Genomic DNA, 16866 nt, shown 5'->3' on the forward strand with positions numbered 1-16866 from the left:
AGTGTGTAAGTGTGTGTTATTTATATAGACTAGATCTAGATCCCTTTTTGTAACACCATATACAATCAATACATCTCTTGAACACCCAAAACACCATGTTCATTGTGCAATCTTTAATTCTACATGCCAAATCAATGTTCTTATGTCACTATAGACACCTCTCGTGTGTATAATCGTAGCCTGTAATTATAACCAGAGTCTCCTGGAGGGAGAGCGAGCGTTTGTGTATAGATCTATATGGGGTGACACCCCACACCTGAGTTGTTCACTACAGTTAGACTAGGCCAGTCTAGGGTGATAAACCCTACCTTAAACAAGTTGGCGCCTGAAAACGTCACGACAGGCGAATTCATCATAATCAAGTATGGTCAAAACGGCTCACATAGAGATTCTCTCCATTAAAATTTTATGGAATACATATACAATCTTGTTGATACAAAAACATACATACACTGATATCTGGTCTTAAGGTTTTGAGACCACGATACTTTTTTAAACATAAAATATAGGATTTTCTGGGGAAATATACAGTTAAACAATACCTTCTACTTACAATAGAAAATTACAGGATCTTTTCTGGATTACATTTTTATATACATTCCAAAAACAGAAAACACACATGGATTAGTACTTGATTTTGACACATCACTTTTAAACCATTTTTCAGAAAATATCGGATTTTCTGGCGTTTTACGAAAGATACAAAACTTTTCATTCAAACATGCTTATGAACTCACCAACATTATATATGTTGACATTTTCAAAATAACTTGTATTCTCATGGAATCGTTAAGTGGAAAGGTCTACAAGAACATGTGGAATTTGTCGTAATTTTTGTTATCATCATAAATTGAATATTTTGGCATGTAATTTATGATACTATACTTGATGTAAACAATGTTGGTTGTACTTTGATATGTATGATGATGGTGTTGTCGTGTTTCATTTATATGCATTGTGATGATATTATGTAATGCCCGTAGATCCGGGCTAGTCAATTTAGAGACAATAAGTGTCGAAAATGACTTTTCGGAAAAAGATTATTTATAAATAGTCTTAACCAAGTTGTAGAATATGTCTCAAGGTTTCCGTACATATAAAGAACGCCAAAATCCGAGTTATAACAAAGAAGTTATGGCCCATCGAAGTTTTATGGCAAAATCGGCACGACACTGGGAAGCTTAAATAGTAAATTTATGATGGAGCGACTTTTAGCCTTAGCAATCTAAATGAAAGTTGTAGTATATGTTAAACCGAGAACATACAAAAAAAGAACGCCCAAATCTGACTTCGTATGAGGAAGTTATGAATTTTCTAAGATTTGGCTTAGCAGTGCACAGCCCGAAACTCGAATTTTAGTTCGAGCGGTTTGGCTTTCACGACCTAAATGAGAGTTGAAGATCTCATTAATAGGAACTCAGTGGTAAATTGATAGACAAAAACGGATTCCGTATGAAGGAGTTACGAATTCTTCGCGGTCATTTAACAGTCTAAACGCCCCCTACTGTTAAATTTGAGACCGGTTGAGAATTAGTCGACGGAGTCTAAATGAAAGTTGTAGACCTTGATTTTACCTACGCGTTGAAAAAAAGAACGTCGAAAACGGAGCTTGTATGCGAGAGTTATAATTTTTCTAAGTTTGAAGGCTGATACGCGATAGGGGTGACGCGACACCACCAGAATTGGACACGTGGCACCACCAAAAGGCTGCCACATGCCCCAACTCGACAAGTAGGTCCTCCTACTTGGTGAGTCCATCAGGAATTCAGCCTATAAATAGAGGTTTCGGGCATTCCAACTTCCTCACACCTCACCCTTCAACTTTCTCTCTCTAGTTTCTCTCTCTAACCTCCCTTAAGCCCCCTAAAGTCTAGGTAAACCCCCTAGCACCCGAAGGAAGCCCCGAGGCTCCCGGAGTCCTGAGAAAAGAGCCTTTCGGCTCGGGAACGCTGCTCCAGCGAAGCCCGGTTTTGCGAAAAACCCGTTGTAAGTGAGCTGTACCTATCCTATCTTTAGTATAGCTTATGTTACAATATAGTAATGTTATTAGGACCTTATAAGGAGTATTTGGGCTATTATTATGGGTTATATAAGTATGTTTAAGGCTTATATAATAATAATAATAATAATAATAATAATAATAATAATAATAATAGCTAGACTATTAAATTAGTCTCGTCAAACGTTAGACTAAACTCTAGTGGAAATGATATTAGGTTTTGTCAAGGGATAATTGTTTTAAGAGTAACGAAGTGATGTCCGAGTGCCGAGTCACCACCTTCCCAGGTGAGTGCATAGTTACTTTCATCTTACACATAGATATGAAGTATTTTATATAAATTACGTGGTATGTGTGCATATTACCTGAGTACTTGCTGTCTATGCTAGATGAACGATTTTATACACGTTTTAAATGACACGTGGCACCACCAGAAGGCTGCCACATGCCCCAACTCGGCGAGTAGGTCCTCCTACTCGGTGAGTCCATCAGGAATTCAGCCTATAAATAGAGGTGTCGGGCATTCCAACTTCCTCACACCTCACCCTTCAACTTTCTCTCTCTAGTTTCTCTCTCTAACCTCCCTTAAGCCCCCTAAAGTCTAGGTAAACCCCCTAGCACCCGAAGGAAGCCACGAGGCTCCCGGAGTCCTGAGAAAAGAGCCTTTCGGCTCGAGAACGCTGCTCCAGCGAAACCCGGTTTTGCGAAAAACCCGTTGTAAGTGAGCTGTACCTATCCTATCTTTAGTATAGCTTATGTTACAATATAGTAATGTGATTAGGACCTTATAAGGAGTATTTGGGCTATTATTATGGGTTATATAAGTATGTTTAATGCTTATATAATAATAATAATAATAATAATAATAATAATAATAATAATAATAATAATAATAATAATAGCTAGACTATTAAATTAGTCTCGTCAAACATTAGACTAAACTCTAGTGGAAATGATACTAGGTTTCGTCAAGGGATAATTGTTTTAAGAGTAACGAAGTGATGTCCGAGTGCCGAGTCACCACCTTCCTAGGTGAGTGCATAGTTACTTTCATCTTACACATAGATATGAAGTATTTTATATAAATTACGTGCTATGTGTGCATATTACCTGAGTACTTGTTGTCTATGCTGGATGAACGATTTTATACACATTTTAAATGATTTAAACTGTATATGTATTTTATATCTACGAAAATGTTGGGGTAAGACATGGGTAGATGTAATAGATGAAATATGAGTTGGATGATGAGTTGAGAGGTGAAATAGACCGTGAGGTGAGGGTGAGAGGTGGACGATGTGAGAAGCCTTTTTCCCAAATGATGGCCCCGTCATTCAGCAGAGTATGGATGACAACCACTGACTATTCTAGACAGTCCAGTGTGAACGATGTGTTCACCGGTGTACTCTAAAAACTCATTGATATGTATTGCGAGTGGACTCTCGAAAACGATACTATCAATAAAACCCTGGCAGATGCGCCTAAAGGACTCTACCGGCAGAAGCGCCTAATAGAGAACCTCATAACCCCGACAGATGCGCCTAAAAGGACTATTCCGGCAGATGCGCCCCATAGAGAATTTCACAATTTTGGCAGTTGCGCCTAAGTTATAGAACTAGCAGTTGTGCTTGACAGATGTGTCATTTACAACGATGGAATTCGTACCTATTCCTTAGGATACTCCTTAGGAATGAATGAACAAGAAATAGCTGATTCTTAGGGTAGATCCTTAAGAATAAAGAAGATAATGGGGATGGGTAATTGGGTTAACTGTTTGATGATTAAACATAATAATTATATTATTGTGGGTTGAAAACCCTATGTACTCACCAGGTTTCCCAACCTGACCCACTCAGTTTATTTATATCACAGGTGTCGATATGAAGTGACATTACACTGAGAGATTAAAGAGATGTAGATCACTAGTGTAAATAAATGTAAGTTCCGTTTATGCTTATGTTCCTGTATTGACAATGACATCCCAAACGTTTTAAAATGAATAAAATACGTTTCTTCGAAAATGTTTTGTTAACGTATTTATCGTATTTTTCTGGGAACAAATCCCGCAACATTTTTATGAAAAGAAGTACTCTGATTTTTATAAAGCATAAACAAAATCAGTCTTTTCTGGCTGTGAAAATGGGGATGTCATAGTTGGTATCAGAGCATTAGTTTAAGCGAACTAGGAATATGGATTTATTTCTAGACTTAAACTTAGAATACTAAGCGATGATTGTGAGGTGTGAGCACTAGATTATTTTAGGGATTGTGCCTAAAATGCTTTTATGTGCTAAATGCTTGTGCCTGATATGTTGTTATTTGTTCAGATCTATTGTCTATTGCCGACCGGATCTGGAAACCTTATGTGTTTAGGATTCTAAGCATTTAACTACGATATTAGAACTAGCATATAAACGTTTCGGGGTGATAAGGATGATTTAAACGTCAATCCTAAATAAAGATCTTGATTCACCTTATTCGGTGTATAGATCAAGATGGCAAGGACCCGTAGCAGAAACGTGAATGCAAATGGGAACCGAGATCAGCCCCCAGTGATTGAGCAAATAACGGTTGTGGTGGCCGCCGCTGAGCCAATAACGATGGCCGGAGTGCAAACGATGATCCAGGCGATGTTGGATCGTCAAATGGAGGAAACCAGACGTTTGCTCCAACAAAATCGAGAGGAAGCGACCATACAGGTCGAACAGCCCGAGCTGAACGAAGGGCAGACTGAGGAGGGAAACTACAATGGGATTGTTGGTCAAGCCAACCCACCGATAGTTAGGCAAAACCACCAGGATGGAGGAAATGATGGATGTGGATGAAAATACAAGGATTTCATGGCGTCCAAACCACCGAGTCTATCTGGAAGCCCGACGCCGGTGGAAGTCATGAACTGGATCTCTGAGATGGGGACGATGTTTGAGAATTGCGAGTGTAGTAACAGGCAGAAGACCACTCTCGCGGTTCCTCTGTTGAAATCTGGAGTATTAAGCTGGTGGAAGCTACTGGCTGATTCAATGCACAAAGGTGAAGCAAACAAGATGTCATGGGAGGATTTTATGGTGTAGTTGAAGATGCAATACTGCTCTGAGCAGGATCTTCTAGAGATCAACAATGAATTCCAGAATCTGAAGAAGGGAAGAATGAGCGTTACTGAATACACTACAAGCTTTACTGAGAAAATGAAGCTTGTTCCTCACCTCGTCCCAACTGAACTCTCCAAGGTTAACAAGTTTGCCCTCGGATTACCAGCGGACTTTGGTCCAATGGTCAAGCAAAATACCACTCTGAAAGCCGCCATCTGGGCTGCTAAAAATGTGGAGACCCAGATACAAGAGAAGGGTCTGGAGAGAACAGAGGTGGGAGAGAAAAGGAAATTTGAAGGATCTTCAAAGTCCAGCGAGAAGAGAAAATTATCGAAGAAGTTTGAAAGAGGAGGAAGAAGTGAAGAAAGATGGTGCAAAAAGTGCAAAAAGAAACACACTAGAAAATGCAGTGAGGAGGTGACTTGTTTCAAGTGTGGGAAGCATGGGCACTATGCCAACGAGTGTACATTCAGCAAAAGGGTGTGTTACGGATGTAACAAGGAAGGGCACTTCAAGCAAGACTGCCCAAAGAGAGAGGGGGATACAAAGCCAAATGTGCCGCCAAAGCCAAAGGCGAGAGCATTTCAAATGATCCTTGACGAAGCAGATGACAATGCGAGGATTCAGGAGTGAAGGCTTGACATCCAAGGATCGAGTTATGGAGTAATCTTGTAGATAGTACCTCGCGATATAGCCTGTTAGGGGCATAGTTTAGGGTGAACTTGAACACCTATGTAAACATTTCAAGGAATAATATAAAACCTTCGTTTTGATATTTGATGTGTTAAACTGTTATGTGATTTTCTTGTATGGTGACTTGGAAAACTGCGAGACAATACTTGGGACGAGTATGAGTAGGTGTGGATGGTAGTAGAGGCCTATACTACCGGAAGTACAGGACTCACACTGGGATCAGGGAAAGTCAAAAGGTTACCAAGAAGCTAGTAATTGATTTCGTTTTATTCAAGTATGACGTTACCATTGTTTCGGTAATGACTAAGAAAAATTGTTGTTATCCCAAACCTAGTGGTCATATCACATTAAGTCCGACTACGATGAGTAGGTTTACGTGGTTCAGAGAACCAAGTTTGATGTAGCGTCCGACTTAAACCAAACAATTGAAATCAAAGCGATCAATAGAAGTATCGCGCTCATTGTTAAAGAAGTTGGTAGCTAGAAATGCTACATGTTAAAGTGTGATTATATCACATTAGAACATGAAGGAAGGCATAGAATGTTTTGGAAATTAACTCTAAGAGACCTGAGTCTAAACATGCATCACATGATGATAGGTCATAATTTGGAGTCTAACCTGAGGTAGAGAGCAGTTGCACGATCAAGTACTGCTTACAATCAATAAGTCTAAGAGATGGGCTTGAAGGAATATAGAAGTTATAATTATTACCTGTGATGAAGAGATGACGTATGGAGTCATTATACGAGCCCTGTTTCGTTGATGATTCCGGGACGTAATCATCCTATGGGGGAGATAATTGTAACGCCCGTAGATCCGGGCTAGTCAATTTAGAGACAATAAGTGTCGAAAATGACTTTTCGGAAAAAGATTATTTATAGTAAATAGTCTTAACCAAGTTATAGAATATGTCTCAAGGTTTCCGTACATATAAAGAACGCCGAAATCCAAGTTATAACGAAGAAGTTATGGCCCGTCAAAGTTTTACGGCAAAACCGGCACGACACCAGGAAGCGTAAATAGTAAATTTATGATGGAGCGACTTTTAGCCTTAGCAATCTAAGCGAAAGTTGTAGTATATGTTAAACCGAGAACATACAAAAAAAGAACGCCCAAATCTGACTTCGTATGAGGAAGTTATGAATTTTCTAAGATTTGGCTTAGCAGTGCACGGCCCGAAACTCGAATTTTAGTTCGAGCGGTTTTAGGCTTACGCGACCAAATTAGAGTTGAAGATCTCATTAATAGGAACTCAGCGGTAAAATGATAGACGAAAACGGATTCCGTATGAAGGAGTTACGAATTCTTCGCGGTCATTTAACAGTCTAAACGCCTCCTACTGTTAAATTTGAGATCGGTCGAGAATTAGCCAACGGAGTCTAAACGAAAGTTGTAGATCTTGATTTTACCTACGCATTGAAAAAAAGAACGTCAAAAACGGATCTAGTATGCGATAGTTATAATTTTTCTAAGTTTGAAGGCTGATACGCGATAGGGGTGACGCGGCACCACCAGAATTGGACATGTTGCACCACCATAAGGCTGCCACATGCCCCAACTCGGCGAGTAGGTCCTCCTACTCGGTGAGTCCATCAGGAATTCAGCCTATAAATAGAGGTTTCGGGCATTCCAACTTCCTCACACCTCACCTTTCAACTTTCTCTCTCTAGTTTCTCTCTCTAACCTCCCTTAAGCCCCCTAAAGTCTAGGTAAACCCCCTAGCACCCGAAGGAAGCCCCGAGGCTCCCGGAGTCCTGAGAAAAGAGCCTTTCGGTTCGGGAACGTTGCTCCAGCGAAGCCTGGTTTTGCGAAAAACCCGTTGTAAGTGAGTTGTACCTATCTTATCTTTAGTATAGCTTATGTTACAATATAGTAGTGTTATTAGGACCTTATAAGGAGTATTTGGGCTATTATTATGGGTTATATAAGTATTGTTTAACGCTTATATAATAATAATAATAATAATAATAATAATAATAATAATAATAATAATAATAATAGCTAGACTATTAAATTAGTATCGTCAAACGTTAGACTAAACTCTAGTGGAAATGATACTAGGTTTCATCAAGGGATAATTGTTTTAAGAGTAACGAAGTGATGTCCGAGTGCCGAGTCACCACCTTCCCAGGTGAGTGCATAGTTACTTTCATCTTACACATAGATATGAAGTATTTTATATAAATTACGTGTTATGTGTGCATATTACCTGAGTACTTGTTGTCTATGATGATGAGTTGAGAGGTGAAATAGACTGTGAGGTGAGGGTGAGAGGTGGACGATGTGAGAAGCCTTTTTCCCAAATGATGGCCCCGTCGTTCAGCAGAGTATGGATGACAACCACGGACTATTCTAGACAGTCCAGTGGAACACTAGCAGGCTCGCAACCTATAGGTGTTGTGAACGATGTGTTCACCGGTGTACTCTAAAAACCCATTGATATGTATTGCGAGTGGACTCTCGAAAACAATACTGTCAATAAAACCCTGGCAGATGCGCCTAAAGGACTCTACCGGCAGAAGCGTCTAATAGAGAACCTCATAACCCCGACAGATGCGCCTAAAAGGACTATTCCGACAGATGCGCCCCATAGAGAATGTCACAATTTTGGCAGTTGCGCCTAAGTGACAGAATTAGCAGTTGTGCTTGACAGATGTATCATTTGCAATGATGGAATTCGTACCTATTCCTTAGGATACTCCTTAGGAATGAATGAACAAGAAATAGCTGATTCTTAGGGTAGATCCTTAAGAATAAAGAAGATAATGGGGATGGGTAATTGGGTTAACTGTTTGATGATTAAACATAATAATTATATTATTGTGGGTTGAAAACCCTATGTACTCATCAAGTTTCCCAACCTGACCCACTCAGTTTATTTATATCACAGGTGTCGATATGAAGTGACATTACACTGAGAGATTAAAGAGATGTAGATCACTAGTGTAAATAAATGTAAGTTCCGTTTATGCTTATGTTCCTGTATTGACAATGACATCCCAAACGTTTTAAAATGAATAAAATACGTTTCTTTGAAAATGTTTTGTTAACATATTTATCGTATTTTTCTGGGAACAAATTCCGCAACATTTTCATGAAAAGAAGTACTCTGATTTTTATAAAGCATAAACAAAATCGGTCTTTTCTGGCCGTGAAAATGGGGATGTCACATATTACAAGATGAAGTCACGTACAAGCCCCCGGACGTTTCCGCCGTCTGGTGCAGGGGTGTGACAGAGTTCAATGGTTCCAAACCTTAGATCTTGTCCCTTAGGACTAAGTTACCACATAAAGTTGCTAACTTTACGTCCATGCATGGTGTCATGAAGCTAGAAACACCAAAACTAAGCTATATAAGAGATCTAAGGCATGGGGAAGGGCCAAGGCTTGATAAAGCTGGCAACTTTAAGCCTCATAAGCTCATAAGTGCCTAGATCTGAAGTCAAAACTTCATAGTACACTCAAATCCCGAAAATAACTCCAAAATGGCCCAAAAATGACAACATGCTACCCTAAAAGAAGATCTAAGAAAAAGAAAGCCAAGGTATCAACTTTATACCTCAAATGAGTCAGAAATGCAGTTCAACTTTCGGATCTACTGGCTTCCTCTTGAATCCTCAAGCTCCTCATTCATTCTCAAGCTTCAAAATAACCAAGAACACACAACAATGGCTCAAAAACACTCAAAGGCGGATTAGGGTTTCGTGTCTAGGGTTTGGAGTGATGTAGGCTGCAAATGAGGCCAACCTTTGGAGGTTAAGGTGCTTAAATAAGGTGCAAAACCCTGAAAATTAGGGTTTCACTCTGGCAGCCCTACTCGTCAAGTTGAGGCTCTCAACTCGTCGAGTAGACATCATGTCTCGCGTCTAAATTCCATTCCTACTTGACGAGTTTGGGGTCTCCAACTTGTCGAGTCCCTTTGCAAAATATATTATTTGATTTAAAATACATACCAGGATCCGGGCGTTACAACTTCATACACATACGTACCTACAACTGAACATACACACACACACGCATAATTTCCTTCAGATTTTCCATTGCAACATATGGCATAAAACTATAGTCATCTCCTAAGAAACCCTTAAAGAACACCTTCACTCGCATAAAACCGGCTCCATGAACTTCAACTAAGTTTTCATTTTCACCAATATGTAATAAGATCATATGTGTCCATGCCACTAGAAAAAACCCAATAGTACCACCTCCACCATATCATAAATTGTTGTAAATATTCCTTCATTTTACACATTTTCTTCTTCAAAACAATTTCCATCACAAATTGAAGGTTAGTGTCTTACCATTCTATGGATAAGAAAACAATAGATCAAGTTCCAGAATGCTCATGATTATGTCAATATTGGTTTAAGGCATATGGTACTCAGGCCTAACTTATTTCGCGTCGTCCTATAGTTGGTGGCCATTCGATTCATGTACTATAATGATCTCATCGTTCCTTGAATATTTTGGTTGCGAGTTTGTTGATAAAAACATGTTAATCCGGTTCGATTCTTGACTAGTTGAGGACTGGTCGAGTTCGGTTCAACAAAGCCTTTTGTTTCAAGGTTGTGCATTTCTTCAAGTATCTTGCTGATGGATTTTAACCGAGAGGTACTTATTGCACTAGGTTCACAATCTTTACCACTAATTATAGTTAAAGAAGACAAGTCATTTGCCTCCACTTTCTTTATTTATATAGTTAATCATAAATGACATCCTTTACAAAGTGGAAATGTCAGGAGACTTCCTTGAGATCCAAACACACGTAAGGTGTGGAGATGAAGGAGGAGTTGGAATTCTGATAGAACGATATAAGTTTTAACTTTAATTTTTAAAGAGCATTTTGGAGAGAGAGAGAGAGAGAGATTTTGGTTTTAATATTCTTGAGTTTATTAGTAAAAAAAATTAAATAATTACAAATTAGTCAATTCAATCACAATGATTCATGTTGATAAATACTATCAATACAAAATTAAAAGTTTAAGAATTGAAACCTCATTTTTTTTACAAGGAACCAAATTCATAGTTATAAAAAAACTTGAATTAAAGAAAATTGAAAATTTATCAAAAGTATATTGTATTTTTCAAATGCTCACGTTTTTAGGAACAAACACAAGAAAATCTTGTAATTTACAAATATAATGTGCAAATTTTGATTTCCCATTTAAAACCATATTTGCTGATTATGCAGTTAAAATAATTTTAATGGTTCGTATCCAATAAAAAAAAACTTTTTAAAACTTTATCTTAATATACTATTTTTATTAAAAACCGTAAGATTAAAACTTAAAGGACTCCCACAATATCCCTAAAATATTTCTAAAAATATATAATTGACTATCAAAAATTTTGGACAAAACTATAAAAATGTTCTCTATGGTTAGTCGAGTCATTTTGTACTATTGATCCAAACTTTTTACTTTGTTTCGACTTTCTTTTAATATATTTTGAATTTTTTATTAAATGATGATTTTACCCTTTATATATATATATATATATATATATATATATATATATATATATATATATATATATATATTAATTTTAATATTTTTATAAGTAAAAATAATACAAAAAATAAAATATAAACCTACCATTAAATACTTACACCACACATGTAAGACAATATCTCTGTCTCTCTACTACATCACCGGAAACTATCGTTATCGACGAAGACTATCGTTGCCACCAACATTTAACTCGTCCTTTAGAGGGGTTCTTGTTCGTCAGAAAAATTATCTCTCAAATCTAGCAAACGATTTCTCGATTCTAACAAACTTGACTCAGTCCTTCGTCGGTCACCCCTTTCTCATATCTATGTCGGCAGGGTACAAGATCGACGGGGTACGTCGCTAGTATCGTCACCCTCAAGCATCATCTTCATCGAGTTGTTGATCGGAGCGACGATGGTTTTGACTTTCTAGGGCTTGCAGCAGCGATGGATCTGGAATGTTAACGAATCTACAGATTTGTCGTCCTCCTTCCCAAACGACGTTGTAACAAGGTTACGGTTTCTAATGGTGGCGAGTTACAGTAGTGGCGGAAATGACGAAGTAGATCAGAAAATCAGCAACAACATTGAACTCAACTTCGGAGGTGAGAGCGATAGACCTGAGGCGTTCCGACGTAGAGGGTCATGTTGTCATTCAAAGAAGAAGGGTGACAACGATAGGGTTTTCGTCGGTGATGGCGACTTTTCAGATCAGAGATGTTCCGATCGGTGATGACGGCTTTCAGAAGCCTTCATGAGGTGGTGATGTTAAACTGTGGTGGTGACACGGGTTGTCACCGGAAAATCGATGATGGTTGTGGTGTTGAACTGGTGGCGATGGTTTCCAGCTTGGTAGTTGTTTATGATAGGTAGTGGTGGTGGTTGTTGATATTTTCGGGCAGGTGATGGGGTTGTGTTAGTTTTTTTTTTGTGAAAAATGAGAAAGTAAAGAGAGGTATTGGAAAGAGGAATATGGTTGAAATTTTCTTTTTTATTTTCTTTTAATCATAAAAATATTTAAATAAATAAATAAAAAAAAACAAAATCGTCATTATAAAAAGTTCAAAACAACTTGAACCAAATTCACAACTAAATAATTTTCTTTAAACATTTGGTGTTAGTCCAAAACTCATTGAAGGGGATGATATTCATTCTTTTTATATCTTCCAACTCATTATATATATATATATATATATATATATATATATATATATATATATATATATATATATATATATATATATATATATATATATATATATATATATATATATATATATGAAAGGGTTATATGGAAAATGAAGGATTAGGGCAACACATTCTTGAACCAATAAAAACATGACAACACATCACTTTAGGGTAACTACATAAATAACTTCCACAATACATTACTTGTGAATAAAGAAATGGACACGTGTCGTTTGATTATTGGTTCCAGCGTATGTTGCCCTAGTTATTTGTTTTCCATAGAACTCATTCTTTTATATATATATATATATATATATATATATATATATATATATATATATATATATATATATATATATATATATATATATATATATATATATATATCCTTTTCATTTTTTCATCCAACAATACATACTATATAGAAACTCATTTTTCTTGTAATTTTCATCCATCACAACCAATTTAATTTTTTTACTTTTTATTTTTAAAACTAAACTTTTACTAACTTAAAATAAAAACATGATAAAATAAAATTAAAAAAAAAAAACATTTTATTAAAAAAACACTACAATAATACATAAATAAAATCCTAAAACTAATGTTAAAATGAATATAAATACTTAAATAATTACAAACGGTAAACTAAAAAACAAACCAACAAATTAAATCCATCTATAATCACTAACTAGAGAAGTGTTCCCCGCTTTGCGGGGGTCGGAAGCCGGCGTTGTCTGTTATATTTAAATGGGGTTAAGCCCGTGTCGCCAACAAAATTCAAACCCTACCATACCATATAATGTGATCATAAGTAGTAAAGCTTCGATTCTCTGTGATTATGACCACCTTCATTCCCAAGAAATAAATAAAAGGAAAAAAAGTTTATGGTAAAGCTAATACACAATGACAACTAATCATAAGCCTAATTCGGTAAATCTTCTTTGGATTGAAGCATAAATCTATGGCAACCACCAAAGTTCCATCAAACCTGCATTTATATTGCACCTAATAGTTAATACATAATATCAATCGATCATAAGTCTAATTTACTAAATGTTGGTTGGATTGAAGTATGAATCCATAGGTACTACCAAAGTTTCATAGTTTTAAAGATTCCAAATATGGGAGAGCCTTTTTTTGAAATCTGACCATTTTATAAATCAGCCTTCACTTAAACTTGAACATCATTCATTTTATAAATCAGCCTTCACTTAAACTTGAACATCATTTATACGAATAGCAATTAATCGAAAAATTAAAAAAGAACTTACAAAGTAAGATATTAACAAAATGATGAGACCGAAGTTGCAACTTCATTGTAATTTTCAGCTGATACAGGTGCAGTAACCTCAACCAATTGAATGGAATGTGTCATAGGGGTACAACCTCATCAGTGACATGTACAAAAAAAATTGTGGAATTTTTCATGAAACCCATGTCAAAAAAACTCCAAAAGATGGAAAATTGTGGATAAATCCACCAGCAAACAACATAACTACCTTGACCTATCAAGCAAACCAAGAAAACATAAAAAGAATTTTCATGCTATCATTTACCAAGCAACCAAATATCCAAACATAGAAAGTTAAAAAAATTATAATGTGGGGGGTTAAGTTTTACTTTCACTTATATTCTCTTAGTTTTACAATCAAAAGCTGAAAACACTAAATTGATCAAATGAAATCAAAAAATCCGAAAAACATAAATTGTCAGAGTACCCACCGCACCAAGTTGTTTCACTTATACGTGTTCTGTACACATGAGCACCCACCGCACCAAAAAACATAAATTAAATATATAATAACTACAATATTGAGAGAAAATGACAATTCAGACTTTTCACACATAAAAAATGCAAAATGTGAACAACCTTGTCCCCATCTCAGCATAACCTTTAATAATGCAGAAAATAGCTATTTAAATAACAATCTAAAATTCTACAAGGGCAAACCTATCAAAATGGGACACTTTTTGTTCTATGAAGTCTTCAAGTCTTCATTCTTTTATAGGTACACATACCTGCAAATAAATATAAAGTCAATAATTTTTTTTTAAATTAAAAGAAAACAAACAAAATAACTGATATTATGAGTGTATGACCCAAATAATACGATCGTGTCTCATAAATATTGGATAATGAACTTAATGGGGATAGAGCATGAGAGATATGAAACTTGGAGCATCATAATTGAGTATTCAAAAAGTAGTTTCTGCTTTGACCTAACAGATACCAAGGTGTGATCTAATGAAATGGAAAAAAAAAAAAAAAAAGATATACCGGTGTTTCTGAGTGAAAACCCCAAAACACCCTTTTCCATTTGAGATAATCGATAAAATCTTACCTTATGTATGGTTGAAATCACTATCCAAGATCTGCTCAAGAAGGCATTCCAAGGGCATATGTGGCAAATTAGATAAGCAAACATCATTTTTGTTATTATTCCTTTATAAAGAATATGTTTTTCAACTGATGACACTATTTTGATTGCATCAAATGGATAGAAAAAAGTGAAACCATTTAAATGCAGATTTTGAAATTCAATTGAGGTGGTGGAAAACTAAATTTAAGAAACTACCTAAAATTATAGGTGATAACAGCAACATAAATCGATCTATTCTTACAAAAAGAAGTTATCAATGTTTGAAGTCTTTTTTTTTTCATAAAACTTTTGGGCCCCTTTGTCTTCTTCTACTCTGCATATTGAAAATAAAGAAAATGGTATGAAGTTCAAAGATCAACGTCCAAAACACCATAAGAAAGAAACGATGAAAAATTCAGAATCACCATTTCTATAATTAACAACACCTGGTGGGAAATCTTAGCACTCTCCTATTTCTTCTGCCTCTTCCCCGGTTGGTGTAAACCCTAGAAAAACAATAAAATCTTTGAATGTTCTTTGCCATATCATATTTGCGAATGAAGATAAATGCACATGGGTTAGGGCATTGCATGTTCATTTTCAATAGATATTGAAAAAAAACAGAGAAATTAACAAAAAAAAAACTTTGAACAGACCTTCTGCTTGAATTGGGTCTTGAGAACATCTTCCAGAAATCATAATAACCACCGACTGAGCAGTTGGTTTTGATGGTGTTGCATTGGAAGTGATGATCTTCAACGGCGATGGGTACAAAGCCCATAATAGGCCATCAAAAAACTGATAGCAAGAGAGATGGGGTAAGACGGAAATCGGGATTGACGTTGTGGGAAAATTACACCGATGAAAGCGATTTTGGTGTCGTTTTTTGGAGAGGTAAAACCAGAGTCGGTGGAAGAAAATAAGAACAAAGTAAAGAAGAGTAGGGAGGAATGATGGCCTAACTGGAGGAATAATTAGGGCTACCTTCAAAATCTTAGAGATACACCTTCAAAATCAAAGCCAAAATCGGGAGTATATCGAAGCGACGAACGCCTGTTTGTTTCAATCGAAATAGAATATTGTCAGATTGAAATTGAATAGAAGAAGGTAGAGGAGAGGGATGATCGAGATGAAGCAGTGATTCTTGGAAGAGGCGATGACACCAATCGTATTGTAATTGGCTTACCTAGTCGGGGAAACGGTGGGAGAGGCGACGGCTCCAGTTAGAATACCTTCAAACGAACGAAGGTAAAGCGTTGGTGGATCCGCTATGCCGACCGGTTCCCAAAGGATGAGATTTTTTGGATTGAAGACCGAATAAACCGCATGAGTAGATTTAAAGTAACCCCGGTAACAAATCGGTAACAAATCGATGCAGTGAATGGATGAATGGACCGATTTAAAGTAACCCCGGTGGGTACTCCGAAATTGGGCGCAGGCGGAAGTAAAAGGAAGCAAAAAGGGAGAAGTCGATTGAGAAATGTATGGAGGTGATCGGTGGACCTGTGTAAATCTGTAATTGGAGAAGAAAACGGTGGAGAATCTGAAAGTGACATGTTTATGTACGCGTACTCAAGCAAACGGTGATGAAGCAAAAAAAAAACCCACCAACAATATAAACAATGAAATAAAATGACCCAATGTAGAGACAGAAGTGAACCCACAACTATAAACAAAGGACCAATTTTGTCATCTCCTAGCACATATCCCAAACTGCAAAAAAGAAGTACTTAAAGGACCATTTTTGACATCCCTTAGCCACTTTAGTATAGCTAAGGGTGGAGAACTTTAATATATTGTATAATAAATTCTAAAAAAATATGTTATTTTTTAAAATATTTCATGTCGTCTCATAACGAAAATGTTAATACTATGGTACTCACGATACTCATTTTTTGTTACGCTTAAAACTTCATCGTTAGAAACTTCTTTATGTTAAATGATCTGAACCCCTAAGTTGTTGTTTAAAATAATTCATAACTATTCACCAAAAATATGAAAATCTATACTGAGTAACTTGGTTATTTTTGAAAGTGTCGGTGTAT

The 16866-nt window shown here is 36.5% G+C and overlaps 1 long non-coding RNA gene across 4 annotated transcripts; it reads right to left on the reverse strand.

Annotated features, from left to right (window-relative positions):
- Positions 1-12992: 12992 nt before the first annotated feature.
- Positions 12993-16423, reverse strand: LOC145094917 (uncharacterized). Of its 4 annotated transcripts, none has more exons than XR_013703638.1 (4): positions 16008-16423; positions 15478-15874; positions 15247-15327; positions 12993-15155 (listed from the first exon to the last, which is right to left on the reverse strand). It is a non-coding gene; the product is annotated as an uncharacterized LOC145094917 (long non-coding RNA). The 4 variants fall into 4 exon arrangements; XR_013703639.1 differs by having other exon boundaries at positions 12993-13449; positions 13733-15155; positions 15478-16423; XR_013703640.1 differs by having other exon boundaries at positions 15268-15327; positions 15478-16423.
- Between the last annotated feature and the right edge of the window lie 443 nt (positions 16424-16866).

Source organism: Lactuca serriola, chromosome 3, assembly GCF_051521515.1.
Source record: "Lactuca serriola cultivar US96UC23 chromosome 3, Lser_US96UC23_V15, whole genome shotgun sequence".
NCBI classification, from domain to species: Eukaryota; Viridiplantae; Streptophyta; class Magnoliopsida; order Asterales; family Asteraceae; genus Lactuca; species Lactuca serriola.